We start from the raw sequence: 24,211 nt of genomic DNA, 5'->3' as shown, positions 1-24,211 counted from the left end.
ATGTGATTTCATTCTGTTCACTGGTCCATCTCTTCTGGGGTTTCTTTCTTTTTCTTGGATATAGAAAGAAACAATTATTTTTACTTTCCATTTTTATAGAAAAGTTTTAATTTCTTTACTTTTTGTAAAATTTTTAATTCTATTTTTCTTCATTTTATTCTATTTTATTGCATACATTTTTTAATTGTTAAATGTTTTCTCACTTTTTTCTTTCCCATAATTAAAAGTTAATTAGAGGCACCTGGGTGGCTCAGTCGGTTGAGCATCCAACTTCAGCCCAGGTCATGATCTCGCGTTTCATGAGTTCAAGCCCCATGTCGGGCTTTGTACTGATGGCTCAGAGCCTGGAGCCTGCTTCAGATTCTGTGTATGTCTCTCTCTCTGCTCCTCCCCCACTCACACTCTCTCTCTCTCTCTCTCAAAAATAAATAAGCATTAAAAATTTTTTAAAAATTAAATAATTAAAAATATAATTAAAACATTTAAATACATATTTATGTAATACATAATATGTAAATATAATTAAAATATAATTTTAAAAATCTTCACCTTTGAAATTTTGTTCCTATCATTATTGTTTATAGTCTATGCTTTTTATTGATTTATCTGTGTAAGAGAGAAGTACCAGAACTTAGTCAAAAAGAATCATGGACCTACAAGTTTAAGGAAATCTAGTTTCATTTATAATAGGAAAGGCAAGGTTTTGATAGTCAACTGGTATCATTTCCAAATTTGTCTGTATTACTGCTTTGAACCATTAAATTTAGACTTTTCAGAAGGATTACCGTTTGTTTATCCCATTTCTTGGCTAAAATTGAGAATTGTATTTCCCAGAATCCCTTTTCCCATACAGTTCCAGGTTAGAATTGGGCAAAAGAAGAATTTGTATGAGATTTGGAAAGTGCATGGAATTGAAACCAATATCCTCAGAAGGTCATTGCTGTCAGACTGGGTGATGGTAGAGGTACCTACCTTTTTTGTAGTTGTTGTTTTTAATCTCCAATCAGTATCTTGCTTCCTTTGCCACCTACTGGTCCTGCTAACCAATAGCAGCCCCTGACCCACCCCTGGACACAGAGGTGATAGCTACACGAAGGCAACTATTTCCTAAATGTGACAATCTGAAGAGACCTCTCCATGAGTCCTCCCTTTGCAGCCCCACTTTGGTAAGCTTTGAACTTTCTCTATTGGATTTCTCTGCCAGCTCCAATTTGTCCTATTTTTTGCCTATTTTTCTGATTCTCTGACTCCCATACCAAACCTTTACTTTTGAAAGTCTTTTATTTGTACAAGGTCTGGTTTATTATAATAAATCCTCAATCCTCATTATATTTACAGCAGCTCTGTTTTCCTACTGACACACTTGGAATCTTTTGATCTGCTCTGTTGTCTTTATTGTTTCAGTAATATCTTTCCTCATGGCTCCAAATGACCACAACCAACCATTATGCTCTCACATGACATTGCCACAAGCAAGAACAGGAGTATTGGCGCCTAACAATCTTTCTGTTTATATTCTTCTCCTATTTCAGGGGAAATTTTTACCAGAAGCCCTTAGCAGTATCTTCCTTTAGTCTCTTCAGGCAAAACAGCATCACATCCTCCTCTGGCCACTGACTACAAGACTGGATTGCCGTAATTGGTTTAGCCCTGTGGTCCTGCTTCCTGGCTGCATGTGAGGATAACCTGGGAGACTTTTAGGACATATTTTCACTTGTGCACAACTTGCACAGATTCTGATTTAATTGCTCTGGGGTGTTGCCCTGTATTTGTAAAATTCTCCCATGGCTTAGATCAAACGTGATTCATTCTCTGGAGCTGTTGCACAACAAACAAAATCAGAGTTCTGTACAAGGAAGAACATAGAAATGGCTGTAGGATAGCCAATCGAGAGTGTCTTAGGATTTTTAAAAATGTTATTTATTGTAAGTAATCTTTACACCCACATGGACCTTGAACTCATGACCCCAATTTCAAGAATCCCATGCTCTTCTGGCTGACCCAGCCAGGCACCCCAGTTCTTTGTTTTTTGTTTTTTACTATCTATCTAAATTATTTCACTTAACAATGATCTATAGAATAGACAGAAATATGACCAAAACCTCTATCATTTGCATCATATAAAATTATTAAGCACTACCATATTTTATATGTTATTTGATGTACATGTCCCATTTTGATTAACTCTAGGAAAGACAATAGGACAGCTATTATTCCATTCCTTAGTTACTTGAGGTAAATCCATCCTGAATGGATTTCACAGGGCTCCAGAAATAACTATTCCTTTGAGGGGCACATAAAATTTTTAAAAATATAAATAAACATGCAAATCTCTGATCAGGAAAAATATTAAGTGATATCCAGAAATTTCACCTTATCATTATTTGACAAGATGATATTCCAGTTAAATAAACCATAGAATGCTAAAGTCATTCTAAGGTTGACATTGACCTCAGACTAGCTATCTTTGCCAAATTTACTTTTGCTAAAACCTATTGAAAGAAAATAAAAAAGTATAACTTTGAGTGTAAGAAATTGTGTGTTCTGATATGCAGGTTACTTGAGGAAAGATAACACATCAGGCCCTTCATTTTAGGATCAAATCCAGTGACTATGAATATTAGTCCCTGAGGAGTTCCCGGGTGGCTCAGTCGGTTGAGCATCTGACTTCAGCTCAGATCATGATCCCATGATCATGAGCCCACTAGTTGGTTTCGCTGCTGTCAGCCGACCCCACTTTGGATCCTCTGTCCCCCCCTCTCTCTGCCCTGCCCCCACTTACACTTCTCTCAAAAATGTATAAACATGTATAAAGAATAAAAAAGGGGGGGAAGAATATTAGTCCCTGAAAGGCACACCCTAGACATCTATCAGATCTGGGGCACCTGGGTGGCTCAGTCAGTTGAGCGTCCGACTTCAGCTCAGGTCATGATCTCACGGTTCGTGGGTTCAAGCCCCGCGTCAGACTCTGTGCTGACAGCTCGGAGTCTGGAGCCTGTTTCGGATTATGTGTCTCCCTCTCTCTCTGCCCCTCCCCTGTTCACGCTGTCTTACTCTCTCTCAGAAATGAATAAAAACATTTTTTAAAAAATCTATCAAATCTAAAGTATTAGCTTATTTACCCTATTAGCATCAAAGCTTTCTCTTTTTTTAAGTTTATTTCTTTTTTTTTTTTCGTAACCTCTACACCCAACGTGGGCCCCAAACTCACAACCCTAAGATCAAGGGTTATATGCCTTCCTAGTTGAGCCAATCAGGCACCCCTAACATAATTTTCGATAGACCAGTTCTCTAAGGATTGGCAAGCAAAGCTCACCTTTTTTAAATGAAATCATGCTTAATCAGTGTTAAGCAACATGATTGCTTTTCTTTTTTAAGGATTTTTTTTTTTTTAGAGAGAGCACGTGCCCATGCACAAGCCAGGGTCAGGGGGTGGAGAAAGAGAGAGGGGGGAGAGAGAGAGAGAGAGAGAATTTTAAGCAAGCTCCATGCTCAGCACAGAGCCCAACACAGGGCTCAGTCCCACGACCCTGGGATCATGACCTGAGCTGAAATGGAGAGTCATACACTAAACTGACTGAACCACCCAGGTGCCCCGAACACCATGATGGGTTTTTTTCACAGAAAGAAAATTGGTTTTAAAATTGTATATGTTCATTTTTTTTTTAATTTTTTTTTAATGTTTTATTTATTTCTAGGTGAGAGAGAGAGACAGCGTGAGCAGGGGAGGGTCAGAGAGAGAGGGAGTCACAGACTGAAACAGGCTCCAGGCTCTGAGCTGGCAGTCAGCACAGAGCCCGATGCGGGGCTCGAACCCACGAACCATGAGATCATGACCTAAGCGAAAGTCGGACGCTCAACCGACTAAGCCACCCAGGTGCCCCTGTATATGTTCATTTTTAAATATATTCACGTGGTTCAGAATTTAAAAGGAGCACCTATGATGACATCTTACCAAAAATAAATAAATGAATAAACAAATAAACCTTTATCTGAACAAATCTTTATCACTAACATTTTACACAAAATACAAAAAAAAAAAAAACAGATAAGCATGTTAAATGATACCATGTGAATGCAGTCGGCAACATTCAGAATAAGGAAAATTCTGTAGGACAAATAGTTCAATTTCTTCAACAGATAAAGTACAAAGAGAAAAAGGTAATTGAGAGAATCTATAAATTAATAAAAAGCATGCCAACCAATTGCAATGCATGGAATTTATGTGAATCTTGAACAATCTTAAAAAATATTCATGACGAATGGATCAAGATGTGGTTTATCTATACCATGGAATACTACATGGCAATGAGAAAGAAGGAAATCTGGCCATGTGAAGCAACATGGATGGAACTTGAGGGTGTTATGCTGAGCAAAGTAAGTCAGGCAGAGAAGGACAGATACAATATGTTTGCACGTATAGGAGGATTAGGAGGAACTTAACGGAGGACCATGGGGGAGAAGAAGGGGAAAAATAGTGGGGGAGAGAGAGGGAGGCAAACCATGAGACTCTTGAATGCTGAGAACAAACTGAGGGCTGATGGGGGTGGGGGAGAGGGGAAGCGGGGTGATGGGCATGGAGGAGGGCACTTGTGGGGATGAGCACTAGGTGTTATATGGAAACCAACTCAACAATAAACTATTTTTAAAAATATTCTTGAAAAGATAGTCCATGAAAAAAAAAATCTCACAATGCATTTAGAAGCATCTTGAAGGGTTACCAGTTAATGCCTCTCTTATAGGATGTGCAGAACTGTGAAATTAATGGGTTATATGATTAAAAACTTTGTCCTTTTAAAAAAATATATTCATGAGACAGTGGTGCCTGAGTGGCTCAGCTGGTTGAGCGTCTTGATTTCTCTGTAGGCCATGATCCCAGGGTCATAGGGTCAAGCCTTGAGGACTTGGGATCCATGCTGGACTTGGAACGTGCTTAAAATAATTCTCTTCCTTGGCCTCTCTCCATGTCCCTCTCTAAAATAATAACAAAAAATTATGAGACAATTGGGGAAATTTGAACAGTGAATGGGTGGATGATATTAGGCAATTATTGCCAATTTTTAGATATGATAATAATATTGTTGTATATTTCAAAAAGATAAATTACCATTTAGCAATGTGCACCAAAATATATTTGGATGAAATGGTATTGTATCAGGCAGTTACTTCAAATAACCCAGTAGGATATTGTTGTTTTAAGTGTATCTATTGCTGTATAACAAATTACTTCAAAATTTAGCTACTTAAAACAATAAGCATTTATCTCACCATTTCTGTGGGTCAGGAATCCAGAAGTAGCTTAGCCACTTGGCTTGATAGCTCTGGCTCAGGATGTCTGTAGTCATCAGAAGAGTGGAGGATCTGTTTCCAAGTTTACTCAGTGGTTGGTGGCTGACCTCAATTCCTCTGGCTTTAGCTAAGCACCTCATTTTACTTCCTTTCTATAGGCTGCTTGGGTGTCCTCAAGATGTGGCAGCTGGCTTCCCCAAGAGCAGAGCCCAAGATGGTAGCTGCAGTCTTTTTTTATTACCTAATCTGAGAAGTGATACACCATCACTTCTGCCATATTCTATTAGTTATGCAGACCAACCCTGGCACAATAGAAAAAGGGATCACTAATGGGAGTAAATAATAAGGGATACGGATCGTTAGGTCCATCTTAGAAACTGGCTATCATGTTGACCCAAGGTTTTATGGGGTTTAGCCAACCTCCCATCCATTCTCTGACCTTCATAAACCCAAACCCTGACTGGAGGACCATAATGGTATTTCTGGTTTCTGGTTTCAGTGTAAGTTCAGAGTGATTACTTAATACAATTCCCAGAAGTTTTGGCTATTTCCCTTTCCTCAGTTCAGTCAACTGTTAAACAGACTCTCAGGAAGGTTTGAAGGAAAATTCACTGTAAACACTGATAGAAGAGTGGCAAAGTCCTTTCTTAAAGAGACCAGGACTCCCTCAGACTCTGAACTGCCTTAGATTTGGGAATTGGAAAAAATCATGAACCCCACTACAGGGAACTGAATTATGCTGTCTGGCCAGAAGACTTACAGTTTTCCAGCTGTGTATGTCAGGTGGCACCTTGGTAAGCTGCCCATCTATTTTATTTCTGGGGATTCCATAATGAATTAGTCACCACCACAGAACTCAGAAACAAAGCACTAATTACCATTTCATCCTAGTGGCTTACTGTAGTAATTTCACCTATTTTATCTCTATCCCTCCAGCACTGTCTCCTGACCACTAACTCTCCAAGATCTCATTATTCCTCTGGAGGGTGCCAATGCAATTCCTTTGTGGTATCCCACAATATTATTTCTTGTATACAGAAGATACCTACTGCAGGGCTCATTATAGAAAGTAATGTCATCATCCCCAACCTATTTCTTCATTTTTTAAAAATATTTATTTTTAAGAGAGAGTACTCACAGCAGAGAGAGAGATGGGGAGACAGCATGAGCAGGGGAAGGTCAGAGAAAGGGGAGAGAGAGAGAATCCCAAGCAGGCTCCATGCTGTCATTGCAGAGCTGCACATGGGGCTCAATCCCATGAACCATGAGATCATGACCTGAGCTGAAATCGAGATGGATAGTCAACTGATTGAGCCACCAAGGTGCCCCTCCCCAACCTAATTGTTAATGTCTTGGTAAATGGCAAGTCCTCTGGGTTATCATAAAAGCTGTGGTTCAAGTTGCATATAATAGATCCATGTCAACATTTCCATAAGCAGTAATTCTGAAAAGGATTTCCTAGGATCAGCAGCTGCACCTGAGAACTCCTCAGAAATTCAAATACTCAGACTCCACTCTAGACCTACTAAATTAGAAATTCTGGGGATAGGGGTAGCAATCTGTGTTTTAACAAGCCCTCCAATGATTCTGAGGCAGGCTTGTTTGAGAATCATCATCTTACTGAATACGGGCAAGGTAGAAAAGCCATTTGACTACTGTAGTCCCAACATGTTTAAAAATTTCTCATATCATTATTTACTTTCAGAAATTAAATGTTATAATTCAATGCAAGGCCCAATGCAGGGCTTTGAACTTGCAAACCGTGAGATCATGACCTGAGCCTAAATCAAGAGAGTCAGACCCTTAATTGACTGAGCCACCTAGGCATCCTGATAGCCTTTTTTAAAAATGTTTATTTCTTTTGAGAGACACAGAGAGAGCACTAGTGGGAGAGGGGCAGAGAAAGAGAATCCCAAAATGGGATTCTCCCGCTGTGAGTGTGGAGTCAGATGCAGGCTTGCATGTGGGAACTGTGAGATCATAACCTGAGCCAAAATCAAGAGTCAGATGCTTAACCGACTGAGCCACCCAGGTGCCCCTAAATATTTATTTTGCGAGAGAGAGTGGGAGATAGAGAGAGAGTGAGATATAGATAGAGCGCGTGCGCACTTGTGAACAGGAGACAGGCAGAGAGAAAGGGAGAGATGAAGCTCAATGCCTAGCATCTAGCAGGAAGCAAGCCTTGTGGGGCTTGATCCCCTGGCCCTGGGATCATGACCTGAGCTGAAACCAAGAGTCAGACACTTAATGGACTGAGCCACCCAGGCACCTCCCATTGTCGTCTTTAAAACATGTGTTCATATATATTAGTTTGAATATCTTTGTAAATGGATAATGTCAAGTTTTCTGAAAATGTGTTCTGCAGAATACAGTAATCCCAAACAGTCATCTGTAAAAAAAGCAATCCACAGTTGTACAAAATATTTTCTTTCCCACTCTCTACTAGTCTCCCTTCTGCTCTATGCCCAAAGGGCTGACCTGTATGGATTATAGTTTCCTTTGCCTCTCTGCCTCCCTCTTGGATTTGGCTAAGGGGGAGGAGGGCTGAGAAGGAATGGGGAGATAAGCAGGGCATTAAGGAGATGGGGAAATGAAGATAGACAATTATTCTTGTCTCTCTTATCTCCCTTCTGCTGGATTGCCACTAGTTGGCTGTCTTCCTACTAGAATCACAGCTTCTGTGAGACAGTTGTCTCCATTTAGTTGCCTCTTTAGGCCCAGAGATGGTAACAGCACTCCATTCTCCCTTGTTAACATTCTATTAAATGTTTCTCAGTTACCCACTGTGAATGTACCACCTATTTCCTCTGGGAACTGACTTATTCAGTAGTTACATATTATATTGTACTTCTGGAAAGATTCAAAATTCTCATTAGGATATTAAAGGCACTAAATGATATAGCAGTAAATAATATCTAAGTTTCAGTCATTGTTTACCAAACTTATTTACTCATGGCACCATTTTTCTTTTTTTTTTATTTAAATGTTTTATTTATTTCTGAGAGACACAGAGAGAGAGAGAGAGAGAGAGGGAAGCAAGGGAAGGTCCAAGAGAGAGGGAGACACAGAATCTGAAACAGGTTCCAGGCTCTGAGCTGTCAGCACAGAGCCCGACATGGGGCTCGAACCCACAAACCATGAGATCACGACCTGAGCTGAAGTCAGACGCTTAACCGACTGAGCCACTCAGACACCCCTCATGGCACCATTTTTCTAAGAGTATCCCTTGAACACACTGGATTCTAAAATTTCTTCTTTTGTTATTAAGTTTAAATGTCTTACTTATTTATTTATTCATTTATTATATTTTTAATTTACACCCAAGTTAGTTAGCATATATTGCAATAATGATTTCAGGAGTAGAATATAGTGATTCATCCCCTATATATACCACCCAGTGCTCATCCCAACAAGTGTCTTCCAACAAGTGTCTTCCTTAAGGCCCTCGCCCATGTAGCCCATTCCCCCTCCCACATTCCCTCCAGCAACCCTCAGTTTGTTCTCTGTATTTAAGAGTCTCCTCTGTTTTGTCCCCCTCCCTGTTATTATATTACTTTTGCATCCCTTTCCTTCCCTTATGTTCCTCTGTTTTGTATCTTAAGTTCCTCATATGAGTGAAGTCATAGGATATTTGTCTTTCTCTGACTGGCTGATTTTCCTTAGCATAATACACTCTAGTTGTTGCAAATGGCAAGGTTTCCATCTTTGTGATTACAGAGTGATATTCCATTGTGTATATATACACCACACCTCCTATATCCATTCATCAGTTGGTGGACAATTGGGCTCTTTCCATAATTTGGCTATGGTTCATTGTGCTGCTATAAACTTTGGGGTGCGTGTGCCCCTATGAATCACACTCCTATACCCTTTGGATAAATTGCTAGTAGTTCTATTGCTGGCTTGTAGGGTAAATCTATTTTTTAATTTTTTGAGGAACCACCATACTGTTTTCCATAGTGGCTGCGCCAGTTTGCAAATCCACCAGCAGTGCAAGAGGGTTCCTCTTTCTCTGCATCCTTGCCAACGTGTGTTGTTGCCTGAGTTGTTAATGTTGGCCATCCTGACAGGTGTGAGATGGTATCTCACTGTGGTTTTGATTTGTATTTCCCTGATGATGAGTGATGTTGAGCATTTTTTTCATGTGTTTCTTGGCCATCTGGATGTCTTCTTTGGAGAAGTGTCTATCATGTCAAGAAGAATTTGTTAGTGATATAAATTAAAATTTAAAGAAGCAGATTGATATTAAAAATAAAGATTGATTAAAAATTAAAAACACTCAATTAATGGGCAAATTAGAATGCGTAGGAAATTAAAACAAGAAGCTTATGGGGAGCCTGAGTGGCTCAGTCAGTTATGCGTCTGACTTCAGCTCAGGTCATTATCTCACAGTTTGTGGGTTTGAGCCCCGTGTTGGGCTCTGTGCTGACAGCTAGCCAGAGCCTGGAAGCCTGTCTTTGGATTCTCTGTCTCCCTCTCTCTCTGGCCCTCCCTTGCTCACGCTGTCTCTCTCTGTCTCTCAAAAATAAATAACATAAAAAAAATTTTTTTAAAACAGGAAGCTTCTAATTTAAAAGCTAGATGGTAAAATAAAAGAATACAAAAGAGGAAAAAACAGCATACATTTACATATGGATATTAATTGAAACAGTATGAGAGTAACTTGAGCAGTAGTAAGTCATCACTAGAATAAATTGTAATTAATTCAGATTTTCATAGGCAACTAACACTGAGAAAAGTTAAATGGACCCCACTCTATTGTAGACAACAATTCTAGAAGAAGTTTTAAGAAGTTCTCATTATGCCAACATATATCCATTGAGTGGGTTTTTTTTTTTTTAATGTTTGTACATTTTGAGAGAGAGACAAAGAGCGCACATGTATGAGAGCTGGGGCGGGGGGGGGGGGCGGGAATCAGAGGAAGAGAGAGAGGGAGAGAGAGAATCCCAAGCAGGCTCTGTGCTGTCAGTGCAGAGCCCGATGTGGAGCTTAATCTCACCAACCAGAAGACCATGACCTGAGCCGAAATCAAGAGTTGGACACTTAACCAACTGAGCCACTCAGGCAGCAGTTGGTCAAATACCATTGAGTATTTTTGCATGACCCACACACAGTGCCTATCAAGGCTCTCACAAATGTATGTTGTTTGGAAAACTCATAAAAGAAAATTCTGAAATTGACAACCACCTTAAGAAAGAAAGCTGTCTCCAGTGCCAGGCACCATTCTTGGTTTCCCTCCTCTATCTTGGTCCACAAATTTTTACTTCTTTAGTCACTCTCCAATGACTTCAAACTGATTATCTGTCAACCTCAGCTTTTAAAAATGTTTTTAGTCAGAAGGATGGAGTATCAGGGTCTAGTTTATCAGTACCTGAAGCAGAACTTCTCTGATCACTTCCCTTAGGACTGCTCCTCGTGTACTTGATGTGGAAATATTGTTGCAGTTTCCAAGTTACCAAGAAGTTAGTAAATATAACATGTTAACCAACAAGTGTTAAAATTTATTATCTCCAAAAATAAGATGAAAACAAGGACAATTGTTCAGTTCCATAGACAGTTATTTGTAGCTGGCATTCACTTTGTGTACCGTAAGACAGGTCCTATATCAATGTTAGCAATATACCATTTGGTTTCCTCTTCATAACCACCTGATATTTAGCATCAGTCCTATTTTGCAGATAAAAGTCCCATGTCAGAGACATGAAATATTTTCCGTGTTACATAACCAATGGTTGATAGAACTTAATTCAAATTAAGCTTCAGTCATTGAAGTGGGTGCTACGTGCCACATTTTATCAGCCTCTGCAAGGCACTGTACTAAACCCTGAATCAAAAAAAAGCAATGAGAGCATTAAATAACTCCACCCCCAACTCTTGCCAATGGTGTCATTTAGTTTGATCTTTACTATTAAGAATTTGTAAACAATGGGGCGCCTGGGTGGCTTAGTCGGTTAAGCGTCCGACTTTCCGACTTTCGCTTAGGTCATGATCTCGCGGTTTGTGGGTTCGAGCCCCGCGTGGGGCTCTGTGCTGACTGCCAGCTCGGAGCCTGGAGCCTGTTTCAGTCTGTGACTCCCTGTCTCTCTGACCCTCCCCTGCTCACGCTGTCTCTCTCTCCTAGAAATAAATAAACTATTAAAAAAAAAAAAAAAGAATTTGTAAACATTGTGCCTGGGTGGGTCAGTTGGTTAAGCGTCTGACTCTTGATTTTGGCTGATGTCACAATCTGATGTTGGTTGGTGGCTTCACGATGACAGTGAGGAGACTGCTTGAGACTGTCTCTCTCCCTCTCTCTTTGCCCCTCCCCTGCTCATGTGCATGCATGCTCTCTCTCTGTCTCATCAAAATAAATAAACTTGGAAAAAGAAAGAAAGAAACTGTTGGGTGTCTCAGTGTCTCAGTCTATTGAGCATCTAACTTCGACTTCAGCTCAGGTCGTGATCTCACATGAGTTTGAGCCCCTCATTGGGCTCTGTGCTGTAGGCACAGAGCTCACTTCAGATCCTCTGTCCCCTCTTTCTCTGCCCCTCCTCCACTTTCTCTCTCTCAATCTCTCTCTCAAAAATAAATATTAAAAGAATTTGTCAATATATTGAAGATAAACTTTTGCAAGATGGAGTTTGTGATTAGGAGAAAAAATTATCCTGAAGAATAAAAGCACCTCAAGATGGAAGTATTACTTGTTCCCCTTTCATTTCACCACACGTGACGTTTCCATACTCACAATAAAAGGTAAAATCCTGAGGGTGTAATAGAGGGGAATGAGAGGTGTCATCTGTTTCCCCCATTTGTTTCTCAAACCTGTTTCTGGATCTTGCCTCCACACTATACTTGTAGGACCCAAGCTTGTTTCTGTCATTTTTACATAGCTGAAGTCCCTTGATCTCCAGCTTCAAACTCAAGCCTTCCTCTGGTTCCCAGGACCACCAGTCACTGTATTCTAGCACTGTCAGCTCTAATTTCAGGCAAATCCTGTTCGATGATTTTCTGCTAGAGTATTTTACCAGTCCTTGGCTATCTCTCTGGCACTTTCATTCTTTCTTCGGTCCTTTTTTGCTATGAGTCCCTTTCCAAGATCTGGATTCATGCTTCTGAGTCTCAGTGACTTCTACACAATCCCAAATGTCTGCCTGCTGGAACCTCTTATATCATTAACTATAGACTCTTGATATTTTTGCCCTATTAATTACCTGTATCCCTCCCCACCAACATTCCCACCCCCCACATAGTGGCCAATTGTTACTCTACTGTACTCTCTCCTGCAGTGACATACCCACTGGGCTGCATGTACCTTACCCTGTGCTGCTGAGTAAAGTTGCTGCTTCACAAAACTATGTGAAGAATGTTTATCTCCTGGGTGAATGGACTGAACTCTGAATATTGTTTTAGAAATAAACATTCATTTGAAATATTCTTAAGCCTCTTACTACTGTTAGTGTTATAGATTATAGTAACTAGAAAACAAAACAAAACAAATACCAAGACTTAATCATAATCACAATCCTCTTGGAATTTATAGTCTACTAAGAAACATAAGCTCTCTAGGGAGGCAATAGAGGACAGAATGGAAAAGTGCCTTAGGTGAAGTACTATGGAAGTAAAGAGAAGGAAAACTCTTTCTTCCAAAAGGAAGAATCTGGTATGCTTAATGAGAGAAAAACAACTTCTGGAATCGGAGCTATCAGAAGAGAATCTTTTTCTCTCCGAGGACACAAGCCCAAGAGCTGCTAAGAGCTATTTTCCCAGCCTTTAGGAGAAAGTTCATCTTGGGGGTGGTGTAGAGATCAACAACAAAAGAAAAACAAATCAAGAATTAAGGAGAGAAGAAGAAAACGGAAGAAAAGGTGGGAAGGAGACCCCAATGACAGTTCAGTCTCTGGTTCCAGACACCTCTGATGCTAGTTGTATTGCGGATATTGTTAGAGTCTGTTTACAAAAGCCAACAAATGCCTTTTATTTGGCTAAATTAGTCCCCTAAACTGGGATTTTCTTTTTTCTTTAATTTTTTAATGTTTATTTTTGAGAGAGAGGAGAGAGAGAGAGAATGAGCCGGGAAGGGGCAGAAAGAGAGGGAGACAGATGATCTGAAGCAGGCTCTATGCTGACAGCAGAGAGCTTGATGGAGGGCTAGAATTCACGAACCACAAGATCATGACCAAAGCCAAAGTCAGAGCTTAATCCACTGAGCCATCAAGGTGCCCCTAAACTCCGATTTTCTATTTACAAACAAGAGTTATAATGAAACTATGAGACAAATACTCTGGAAATGTACCAGTTACTAATTACATCTTAGTTAACTAATCTCAGTTAAACTAATGTTTTATTTTTTTTTTAATGTTTGATTTGGCCTTTTTAAAGTTAATTTTTAATTCTTCTTCCTTGGAAATCCTGCTTCCTAGCCTTTCTTTGGTAATTATTCCATAGTTTGAGGGATGAGAAGTAACAATACACAGAAATAAGTCCCAGGGCCATTATATATGCAATCCCTCAAAACTAAACTTGTTCGTCAAGTATACAGTGTCTAAAACATTCAGATAAAGAGGCTAGCATTGGGGCGCCTGGGTGGCTCAGTTGGTTAAGCATCCAACTTCAGCTCAGGTCATGATCTCACAGTCCGTGGGTTCGAGCCCCGCATAGGGCTCTGTGCTGACAACTCAGAGCCGGGAGTCTGCTTCAGATTCTGTGTCTCCCTCTCTCTCTGCCCCTCTCCCGCTCACTCTCTCTCTGTCTCTCAAAATAAAATAAAGACAGAAAAAAAATTTTTTTTTAAAAAGAGGCTAGCATTTATTTTCTGTATTCACCATCTATTCCATCTGGATTTGTTTTTTGGGGACGGAGTTAGCAAAATCTTCTTTTATACCCTATATGGAGAGTCAATTGTTCCACCATCATTTACTGAATAGTCTACCTTTCCACCACTGATTAATAATACCACTTCTGTCAGAAATCAAAATCCATGTATTCATGGGTCTGTTTTTAGATTCTTATTTCTTTTTATTGGTCTTTTGCTTATCTAATTGATTGTAACAAGGGCATGTTTTAATTATTATAAATTTCTTTTTAATGTTTATTTATTTTTGAGAGAGAGACAGAGTGTGAGCAAGGGAGGGGCAGAGAGAGAGGGAGACACAGAATCCAAAGCAAACTCCAGGCTCTGAGCTGTCAGCACAGAGCCCAGTGTGGGGCTTGATTCACAAACCTCTAGATAATAACCTGAGCTGAAGTCAGATGCTGAACCAACTGAGTCACCCAGGTGCCCTGTAATTATCATAGATTTCTTATAAGACATAATAAATGGTAAGGCTAGTCCTCCTTATTCTTCAAAATTGTCCTAGGTCTTCTTGGCTTTTTCCATTTGAGTTTTAGAATGGGCTTTTCAGGTTCCATTGGAAGTACAATAAGAATTTCAGTAACTTCAGATTGATTTGCAAATGACATATCAGATAAAGGGTTAGTATCCAAAATTTATAAAGAACTTATCAAACTCAACATCCAAAAAACAAATAATTCAGTGAAGAAATGGGCAAAAGACATGAATAGACACCTCTCTAAAGAAGACATCCAGATGGCCAAGAAACACATGAAAAAAATGCTCAACATCACTCATCATCAGGGAAATACAAATCAAAACCACAGTGAGATACCATCTCACACCTGTCAGGATGGCCAACATTAACAACTCAGGCAACAACACACGTTGGCAAGGATGCAGAGAAAGAGGAACCCTCTTGCACTGCTGGTGGATTTGCAAACTGGCGCAGCCACTATGGAAAACAGTATGGTGGTTCCTCAAAAAATTAAAAAATAGATTTACCCTACAAGCCAGCAATAGAACTACTAGCAATTTATCCAAAGGGTATAGGAGTGTGATTCATAGGGGCACACGCACCCCAAAGTTTATAGCAGCACAATGAACCATAGCCAAATTATGGAAAGAGCCCAATTGTCCACCAACTGATGAATGGATATAGGAGGTGTGGTGTATATATACACAATGGAATATCACTCTGTAATCACAAAGATGGAAACCTTGCCATTTGCAACAACTAGAGTGTATTATGCTAAGGAAAATCAGCCAGTCAGAGAAAGACAAATATCCTATGACTTCACTCATATGAGGAACTTAAGATACAAAACAGAGGAACATAAGGGAAGGAAAGGGATGCAAAAGTAATATAATAACAGGGAGGGGGACAAAACAGAGGAGACTCTTAAATACAGAGAACAAACTGAGGGTTGCTGGAGGGAATGTGGGAGGGGGAATGGGCTACATGGGCGAGGGCCTTAAGGAAGACACTTGTTGGAAGACACTTGTTGGGATGAGCACTGGGTGGTATATATAGGGGATGAATCACTATATTCTACTCCTGAAATCATTATTGCAATATATGCTAACTAACTTGGGTGTAAATTAAAAATATAAATTAATTAAAAAATTAAAATTAAAAAAATCATCACCTCTATGATAAGAAGATTTTGGTATTGGTTAAGTATCTTTCTTATTTAAGTTCTTTTAAATTTGAGCCAAGCTCCTTACTGAACAAGCATTTTGAAAAGTCCTAAGTCCCAATAACTTTACCTAGACCCATCACCATTAGCAGTTGCTATTCTTGGTTGATGGGCTGCTTTCCTGTGAAGAAGAATATACTTCATGCATTATTCTTCTCTTAAGAAATTAACATCTTCCTTCATGAGGAGGCCAAGGCTTGCCAACCACTCTTCTGTTTCCCTAATCAAGCTACTCATTTTCCACAAATATGTTGCCACTGAACACCAGCAACACTGCCCAGAATAGCAAGTACTCCACACTTCAGTCACCTTAAAATTAGCTCAATATATTTTTTAAAGATTTTTAAAGTTTTTAAGTAATCCCTATGCCCCTGTGCCCTGCTCATACTCACGGATTTGAGGTAAAGAGTTGCATGCTCAATTGAATGAGCTAGCCAGGCACACCACAAGCTCAATTTTTTTTTAAGTTTATTTATTTATTTTGAGAGAGAGAGAGCACAAGCAGGGAAGTGGCACAGAGAGAAGGAGAGAGAGAGAATCCCAAGCAGGCTCCACTCTCTGCCACCACTCACTACTGTGAGATCATGACCTCAGACGAAATCAATGGTTGGGTGCTTAACCAACTGAACCACCAGGCACCACAATCTCGACATTTTGTAAACTGTGGGTCAAGTATAAAGTAAATATTCCAATTTACTAGCCTTCCTTTAACTGAGTTATGATTTGAGGTGGTTAAATGTACTTACTTAATTTTTATGGCCTCAGTAGATAAAAACTATTGGAAAAATCCTAACTCAGGTTTGCTATTATTAAGTGATTTTGAAAATTTAAGAAAATGTAATGATGAAAATTTAAGATGAAAATAATTTAAAAAGAAGTTGAAGAAAAAATAATTGAAGTAATGCAGATTGGATGTCATCTTGAGGCCAATGCCCACAAAGGTATCCCAGCAATACTGAAAAGAATATGATGATAAGCATAAATTAAATACATGAAATAGTTTTTGTTTTTTAGTTTTTTAATTTAGTTTATATAAATTTTTAATCTTTATTTATTTTTGAGAGACAGAGAGAGACAGTCAGAGACAGAGGGAGTGGGAGAGGAGCAGAGACAGAGGGAGACACAGAATCTAAAGCAAGCTCCATGGAGGGTCTGAGCTGTCAGCACAGAGTCTGACGTGGGGCTGAAACTTGCAAACTGTGAGACATGACCTGAGCCAAAGTCAGACGCTTAACTGACTGAGCCACCCAGGTGCTCTGAAATATTTTTTGTTTTAATGTTAATAGCCATACTGTGCTAAGTTCTCCTCACCTAACTTTCATACTGCAGTATAAGTTTATATTAAAAAATCAAATTGTAAAACGAGTACATTATAACTGTGTTATCACTTTTGACTTGATTTATCTTAATCACATAAAACACAGGCATTATGAGGAGAAATTTGCATTTGTGTACATAGATGTATATACCTACATGTAGCATAAGATGTAATATAAAAATAATATGTACATACAATTTGTTTAAGAATAATATATATTACACTCTTTTATTGCAATCAGCAGGATAGTTCAAATATTTGCTTATTTGTTATAAGAAGTAAACAAACAAAAAACTAACACATGAACATGAGTTTGCTGTCTTAATATTTTTTTTGGAAATATAGGTTAAATATTTCTAATCTCTTGATACAGTGCTTTCAAATATGATTTCCTAAATCTGGTAAGAACGCTTATTTAGGGGCACCTGGCTGGGTCAATCAGAAGAGCGTTCAACTCTCAATCTCAGAGTCGTGAGTTCAAACCTCATGTTGGGTTTAGAGAGGACTTTAAAAAAGAAGAGGCAGGTTCTCTTACATCGACTGCCTAAGAGCCACATTGTAAGAAGCAACAACCTCTCCTCTTCCTCTCTGCCATCTCTGCTTTGCTCAGTGGCAGCAAAGCAGCAACCATGCATGAATGCATCTCCATCCACTTTGGCCAGGATGGCGTCCAGATTGGCAATGCCTGCTGGGAGCTCTATTGCTTGGAGCATGGCATCCAGCCCAATGGTCAGACGCCAAGTGACAGACCACTTAGGAGAGGAGATGGGAGAGGAGATGACTCCTTCAACACCTTCTTCAGTAAGATGGGTGCTAGCAAGCTTGTGTCCATGGCAGTGTTGTAGACCTGGAACCCACAGCCATTGATGGAATTTGCACTGGCACCTACTGTCAGCTCTTCCACCCTGAACAGGAGATCATGGGCAAGGAAGATGCTGCCAATAACTATGCCTGAGAGCACTGCACCATTGGCAAGGAGATCATTGACCTTCTCTTGAACCGAGTTCAGAAACTGGTCAACCAGTGCACAGGTCCTGTAGCTTCTGGGTTTTCCACAGCTTTGGAGGGGGAACTGGTTCTAGGCTCACCTCCCTGCTGATGGAACATCCCTCTGTCAATTTTGGCAAAAACTCCAAGCTGGAGTTCTCCATTTACCCAGCCCCCCACATTGTCACTGCTGTAGTTGAGCCCTACAACTCCATCTTCACTACCCACACCACCTTGGAGCACACCCTCTTGGAGCACTTTGATTCATGGTAGACAGTGGGGCCATCTATAACATCTGTGGAATAAACCTTGATATCAAATGCCCAAAATACACTAACCTGAATAGGTTGATAGGTCAAATTGTCCTCCATCACTGCTTTCCTCAGATTTGATGGAGCCATGAATGTTGATCTGACAGAATTCCAGACCAACTTGGTGCCCAATCCCTGCATCCACTCCCCTGTGGCCACATATGCCCTTGTCATCTCAGCTGAGAAAGCCTACCATGAACAGCTTTCTGTGCAGAGATAACCATCACCAAGCCATGCTTTGAGCCAGCCAACCAAATGGTGAAATGTGACCCTTGTAATGGTAAATATGTGGCTTGCTGCCTGTGGTATTCTGGTGACATGGTTCCTAAAGATGTCAATGTTGCTATTGCCACCATCAAGACCAAGCGTACCATCCGGTTTGTAGACTGGTGACTCATTGACTTCAAAGTTGACATTAATTACCAGCCTCCCACTGTGCTACCTGATAGAGACCTGTCCAAAGTACAGCGAGCCATGTGCATGCTGAACAATTCCACAGCCCTTGCTGGTGGGGGCCTAGGCTCCCCTGGACCACAAGTTTGACCTCGTATATGCCAAACATACCTTTGTTCACTGCTTTGTGAGTGAGGGCATGGAGGAAGGAGGGTTTTCTGAGGCCAGTGAGGACATAGCTGCCCTTGAGAAGGATTATGAGGAGGTTGGTGTGGATTCTGTTGAAGGAGAGGGTATAGAAGAAGGATAGGAATACTAAAATTATCAATGTCACAAAGGGCTACTTTTATAGGGGAGCTTATTTTGTTTTGAATATTGAAAAGTGCTCTGGTCAGTTAATTTTTATGTGGCAGTGTATATTCTCATATACAATTACTGACCTATGTTTTTTTGTTTTTTTGTTTGTTTGTTTGTTTGTTTTTATTTATTTTTTTACAAATAGTTTATTGTCAAATTAGTTTCCACATAACACCCAGTGCTCATCCCCACAAGTGTCCTCCTCCATGCCCATCCTTCCTCCCCCCCACATCCATCAGTCCTCAGTTTTTGTCAGCATTCAAGAGTCTCTCATGGTTTGCCTCTCTCCCTTTCCCCCACCATTTCCCCCCTTCTTCTCCCGGTTGGTACTGACCTATGTTTTGAAATACAGTGCTTCGTTATAGATCCAAGCTGTCCATTTCTCTGATGAGTTTGAATGAAGAATTCCCTGCCTTAAATGAAAAAAATAAAGAAGGTTATTTATTCTGAATTCATAAAATTATCTGCCCCAAATACTGGTGTTAAGTGCATGAAGCAAAAATGACTTTGACTGGGTAAACATTTTGTCTTATTGCATATGTAGCTCATTACTTTTAAAAATTGTAACTATTTCCCTGTACTATTACTAAATTAAAATTTTAGAGTGATAAATATAAGGGGAATTAGGTAGAAAAATTCTCTTTGTAGGGATTGGAGCAGCTATTAGTTGTTATACAATATTATAGTATTTTCTTAGTTATCTTACATTAACTTATAAAATTTTTGTCTTCTAGCCTTCTACTTAAAATTCAGTTAGCATCACAAAACATGAAAACAATGTAAAGGATACAAAAATGAAGACTTGTATTTAATTAAGGGGTTCTTCCCATTATATTTTCCCTTTGAGAAACATTGTATTACATTCTTTTAAAGAAAGAAAGCAAGAAATGGAGGGGGAAGAAAACAATAGAAAAGAAACCGGTATAGCACAAAGTAATAATATTAGAAAAATAAGTAAGACCTGAATCTAACTTTGTTGGAACCCATTGTCTGCTGGGAGACTTAGATAGCTAAAGCTTCACAATGAAAAGGGATGAATGTGTTTTCTACTGCCATGGTAACCGCAGATTTGGAGCCCAACCTCTAGAGAAAGTTCAGGAGGACACCCTTAACTTCTGATGCCAAAATTTTGGAATGTTCCTTTCTAAGTGGGCATGAGGAGAGCACTTTAATAAGCCTCAGCTATGCTCTCAATTTGTATACTTTTGAACATTTAGGTTCCGCTCACTATTTTGTAATTATACGTATAAAACCTTTTCATGCCCACTAAAACAGGTACTAGATCTGAATGTAGTCAACTGTTAAGTGTGTTTTAAGGCAATCAACAAAGACAAGATTTTTTTTTGTTGTGTTGTTTTGTTTTGTTTTGTTTTTTTAAAGATTCTTTATCTGTTCTTTTGGTATAATTGTCTCAAGCTGATATCACAAAATAATTTCTGTAGTTACAACTTACCAAATCTCAAACAGGACATTGATGCAATTAGGTTGCAATATCTTTTTCTTCTAAATATATGATATGTACCCAGATTTTAGAGTTACAAAGTCTTACATTTTAAGCCTTGCTCTGTTACTAATAAGATATTTAAACTGGAAGGTTGCTTCATTTTAATTTTTTAAGTGTATTTATTTATTTTGAGAAAGAGAGACAGAGAGACAGAGAGAGAGCCCAGGGGAGGGGCAGAGAGACAGGAGAGGGAGAGAATACCAAGCAGACCCTGCACTGTCAGTGCAGACCCCAACGTGGGGCTCAAATTCACAAACCTTGAAATCATGACCTGAGATGAAATCAAGAGTCAGATGCTTAACCAAATGAGCCACCCAGGTGACCCTGAACTGGAAGGTTATTAACCTCTATGAGTCTTAGTTTTCTCATCTCTAAAATAGGAATAATAGTAACTGTTTGTGCTTATTTCAGTATTTCAGACATAGAAGGCACTGAATAAATCATTACAACTTTGTTGCCCTGTTGCCCTTTCCTTAAAGCTCATCCATAATTGAGTAGTCCAAGCAATGGTGTCTGTGGCTTGGGGACCTAGAAAGTGATCTGCAAAATTTGTTTTTACTCTTCTTACAAACTAGGAAGTAAGTAAGTATGTGACTGTTTTGTGGATCCTAGCCCAAAATACAAGACTAATGTGTCAGAAAGAAAGGACTTTATTATTTATAGCACAGTAAACTGCATGAGCTCAGGGTGTATGCTATGCATGCAGTGAGTTTCCACTGAGGCTGAGGAGTACTGAGCAACAGGAATTCATCACTTTTATAGTAAGCAGTAAGCAAACCTACTCTTTGTCTGGGAGAGACATTACCTCATCCCTCAGGGTTACTCACTGCAAACACAACACTGAGAAATGTCCCAGGGAATAAACAATAAGAGCCTTGCATTTCTGGCATACCAGCAAGAATGTACAGGAATGCTCAAGGCTTGTGGTGTTCACTCCTACTTACCTGATAGGCGAGTCTTATTTTTTAAAATATTTTTTAAATATTTATTTATTTTTGAGAGAGAGAGAGAGAAAGCACAAGTGGGGCGGGACAGAGAGAGAGGGAGACACAGAATAGGAAGCAGGCTCCAGGTTGTGAGCTGTCAGGACAGAGCCCAACACCGGGCTCGAACCCACAAACTGCGAGATCCTGACCCGAGCTGGACTCTCAACTGACTGAGCCACCTAGGCACCTCAAGATTGTTATCAAATATAGATGGAGAGGAGCTTTGAGCTAATTTTTAAAAATTAGCAAATGTGACAACTCGTAGAATTTAGCATGATACCTGACACAGTGATTAAATGAATAAATTAATGAATAAGTGAGAAAAGTGCCCACAAAAATGTGCTGGCTATGCTCAATAGCTTTTGACACAACTAAGAACATCAGGGTATAAATTAAACAATCCATACAGTGAGAGCAGACACTGCCCTCCTCACTTAAAGTCCACTCTTACAATTTCCAAAATTCTCTGAAATATTGAATGCAGATAATTGCACCATAAAATATGAAATCTTTAACCATGTTTGAAAGGTAGAGAAAGTTGAGCCATTACCAGAAAGGAAATCTTACAGGTAAGGGAGTAAACACCTGCAGGGAGTTGAGTTCTTACCAGTCAGGTCATCCTGAGTCTGTTGCAGATGAGCACTAAGGCCACCTTCTCATGGTCTCTCTCTCTCTCTCTCTCTCTTCCTCTCCTCCCTTAAGATCCCTGTACAGTCCTTCATCCCTTTCCACCTCCTTCCTCCTCAGCTCCACCATCCTACTTCCTTTTCCTCATTCTGACTCAAAGTCCTGAATCTGACAAAGTGCCTGAGCTATGAGAAAAGAAGTGAGGGTGGGAAGTTTGTGGGCACTATAGACTATCAAATCCTACGCATAATGGAGAAGAGGGAAAACTGAACACCTCGAGGTGAAAATCATAAAAACAGCAAATCTTTCCCTTAATACAGAATCTAGGGTGTAATTTTGCCAAAAAGTAGTATTTTTTTCTCCTACCTTGTTCTTTTTGTAGTATCCCTGCTTTGGGTGAGCCTCGTTTCCAGTAGAGTTGTGGGTAACTATCTTGTCCTAGAAAAAGAATGGGGGGATATAGAGTCTTTTGCCAAGAATTCATGGCTACTTTTGCATGTGATTGATTTATTAGCAGCATCACATAGTATTTCTTTATCTCGTAACTCATATTTGTCCACCCCAATGATGGACCCTACCCTGATTTCTGAGTGTTATGGAGCACATACCATTAACACAGTTGCTAAATTGCTCTCTTTATTATCTCTCTGGGTCATCTTCTCCTTACTTTTGTTACCATACCCAATTTTTACCACCTGATGGTACTTATTATTTCCTTCATATACAAAAGATTGTTTTTAATGTTTTATTTATTTCTGAGAGAGAGAGAGTGCGAGCAGAGGAGGGTCAGAGAGAGAGGGAGACACAGAATCTGAAGCAGGCTCCAGGCTCTGAGCAAGCTGTCAGCACAAGCTCGTTGCGGGGCTCTAACCCACGAACTGCGAGATCATGACCTGAGCTGAAGTCGGACGCTTAACCGACTGAGCCACCCAGGCGTCCCACAAAAGAAATTTATATACACATCCTTGATATTCTCTGCTAGACTGTAAGCTAAGAACAAGTTGTATTTTTAGTTTTTTATAAGCTCACCACTTAACATGTGATACATATTAAGAAATATAAAGAAATATTGGTTGGAAAAGAGTGCAAATAAACACTCTCTTCCTTCCTACAACTCTGTGATGACTCTGCTTTGGTTTCTCTTTCATTTGGCATCTTTAACTCTTTAGGATTTTTACTGTATGGCTCTTGCTATAATGCTTCCATCATCTTAACTTTCTAAGGCTATGAGATCTTTCATCTATACACTACCTTTATAAGAGCTGTGATATGGTGACATACTTTAATATGTTTGTAACATATTTTTTTAATGTTTTATTTTTGAGATAGAGACAGTGTGAGCAGAGGAGGGTCAGATAGAGGGGGAGACACAGAATCTGAAACAGGCTCCAGGCTCTGAGCTATTCCTCAGCACAGAGCCCGATGTGGGGCTCGAACCCACGAACCGTGAGATCATGACCTGAGCTGAAGTCGGACGCTTAACCGACTGAGCCACCCAGGTGCCCTGGTTTGTAACATATTTTTAGTCACATCTTTTATGAACCTAAAATGAATTCTGTGTACACACATGGCAGAAGAGGCCACTTTCAACCAGAATGAGCGCTAGTTTGTTATTTGCAATCTTCCCAAGTATGGTCATAATTTAATGCTTAAAATTGAGAGGAAGCTGTCTTTCAGTTATGAGACCTTTTTTTAAATGTGACTGAGTAGGAAGTTTGGGAGGAAGCAATGAGTTTAAATTTAAAGAAAAAATTATTATGCACATATTAAGTAAGTGACTGTTTAAAACAGAAAATACTCTGCCGCCCTGCCTCCAGTTCTTGTAATAATTACCTTTGTAGCTCCATAGCTCTAATAGATTTGTCACCTTTATTTAACATGTACTACATCTTGACCCCTAATACAAATTACTTTTCACACTAATTTTCCC

At 39.6% G+C, this 24,211-nt stretch overlaps 1 long non-coding RNA gene and 1 pseudogene across 2 annotated transcripts; one reads left to right on the top strand and one right to left on the bottom strand.

Moving 5' to 3' along the window:
- Positions 1-9,435: 9,435 nt before the first annotated feature.
- Positions 9,436-22,721, bottom strand: LOC120224822. 2 transcript variants are annotated; one of them, XR_005526670.1, is made up of 3 exons: positions 22,648-22,721; positions 19,499-19,577; positions 9,436-9,473 (listed from the first exon to the last, which is right to left on the bottom strand). It is a non-coding gene; the product is annotated as an uncharacterized LOC120224822 (long non-coding RNA). The 2 variants fall into 2 exon arrangements; XR_005526669.1 differs by lacking the exon at positions 9,436-9,473 and adding an exon at positions 19,148-19,247.
- On the top strand, positions 17,580-19,117 carry LOC120224821 (annotated as a pseudogene).
- Positions 22,722-24,211: the final 1,490 nt, after the last annotated feature.

This window comes from Hyaena hyaena, unplaced genomic scaffold, assembly GCF_003009895.1.
Source record: "Hyaena hyaena isolate Hyena2069 unplaced genomic scaffold, ASM300989v1 scaffold_1258, whole genome shotgun sequence".
In the NCBI taxonomy this organism is placed as follows: domain Eukaryota; kingdom Metazoa; phylum Chordata; class Mammalia; order Carnivora; family Hyaenidae; genus Hyaena; species Hyaena hyaena.
The sequence above is the reverse complement of the archived record's forward strand: the minus strand, read 5'-3'. Positions and strand labels throughout refer to the sequence as shown.